General features: G+C 38.3%; 1 protein-coding gene across 3 annotated transcripts in view; it reads left to right on the top strand.

Annotated features, from left to right (window-relative positions):
• Positions 1–1,560, top strand: part of LOC115242777 (ectonucleoside triphosphate diphosphohydrolase 5) — a 20,632-nt gene that overhangs the window by 6,845 nt on the left and 12,227 nt on the right. The window contains exon 1 of one of the 3 annotated variants that reach the window (XM_029819314.1): positions 749–893. The exons of the other annotated variants lie outside the window; for them this stretch is intronic. The gene's annotated coding sequence lies outside the window, so the exon portion shown is untranslated. Of the gene's footprint in view, positions 1–748; positions 894–1,560 lie in introns of those variants that run through there. 3 annotated transcript variants of the gene reach the window in all.

The following is a 1,560-nucleotide window of genomic DNA, read 5'->3' as shown; positions in this document are numbered from 1 at the left end:
TCTCGCTCGCACAGAGCATAGCGCTCTCTTTCGTCATGCTACGTGCGAGCGAGAGAGAACGCAAGGGGCACGAAACAGAGTATGTCCTTTTCTACGTGCACCTCGGCTCCCACTTCTCAACACTCAGTCTAGATATACTATGTCTATGATCGGTCCCCTACACGCTCCAAAAGTTTTGACATCTAAATTGGGGACACCCTGTATATATGTATATGTATATATATATATGTATATGTATATGTATATGTATATGTATATGTATATGTTCCATTAGAGATGAATCCTGTATTTATGACGCTATATTTATGTAATACAAAATCTGTACATGTATGATTATACTGCTACAAACATAATCTGTAAGGCTATAATAATGTTTGGTTACAAAATAGAAGCCAATTATATAAATATAACGTCTTAGAATGTTTTTTTACATATTGTACGCCAGGTAGCAAAAGTAGTCATTTTGACGTTATTTTGACATCAAATTAGGTCAAAATGACGTCAAACAGACTACTTTTGCTACCTGGGATGTTTTGAAGCAACTTTGAATAATAATACAATACAGATACGAGTCTGTAATATAGAGTCGAATGAGAGACCTATTTCAAGTTAATTTTTATATTTCCATCGATTATCATAGGTTATCTTTCATGTAATTTAATATTATTTTTTTCTGTTTATCCGTTACGTTCATGTTTAATTGATTCAATTTCTTTTCTTTTTTCTCTATTGATGGCTTGACGGATAGTTAAATATTTGCCGCTTGGTGCCAAAATCAAAGGAAAGCGTGAAAATGTGAGATTACTAGACCGGAAGTGCCTAGTGATCTCGCAGCTTCACTCGACACATTTGTAATTGGGTGAATAAAGTCACGTGAGATGAGAATGTGAAAAGTGAGTAAACTCACTCAAGAACTATAAGGGCTGTGGCACATAGAAAAACTTAAGCAGTAAGACTTAAGACGTAAGCGAATTGACCAATCACGGTCGAACAGTAAGGCAACCATATTAAAACGTAAGCTACGCTGAAAATTCTGTATGGTTGAAATTCTTAAGTCTTAAGTCTTACTGCTTAAGTTTTTCTATATGCCACGGCCCTAATAGGCCCCCAGCCCACAACCGACTGACAGCTAGCCTATAATTTCTCAACCTGATGGCACAAACTGTAAATTATTTAGTTCTTGGGTACTGGTGTCGCTGTAGATCTTGGAACAGCGGGTCGATTGTGTATCTTTGAAACAAAGTGAAAATTACAAAAGTGAACAATTAGTGAATTTACTCACTTTTGTAATTTTCACATTGTTTGAAGCATAGACATAGTATATCTAGACCGAGTGTTGAGGAGTGGGAGCCGAGGTGCACGTAGAAAAGGACATACTCTGTTTCGTGCCCCTTGCGTTCTCTCTCGCTCGCACGTAGCATGACGAAAGAGAGCGCTATGCTCTGTGCGAGCGAGAAAGAACGCAAGTGGCACGAAATAGAGTATGTCCTTTTCTACGTGGGCATCGGCCCCCACTCCTCAACACTCGGTCTAGATATACTATGGCCGGTATTCATAGTC

This window comes from Formica exsecta, unplaced genomic scaffold (assembly GCF_003651465.1).
Source record: "Formica exsecta isolate Colony F162 unplaced genomic scaffold, ASM365146v1 scaffold626, whole genome shotgun sequence".
Lineage (NCBI taxonomy): Eukaryota > Metazoa > Arthropoda > Insecta > Hymenoptera > Formicidae > Formica > Formica exsecta.
This window is presented reverse-complemented; position numbering and strand designations above follow the sequence as displayed.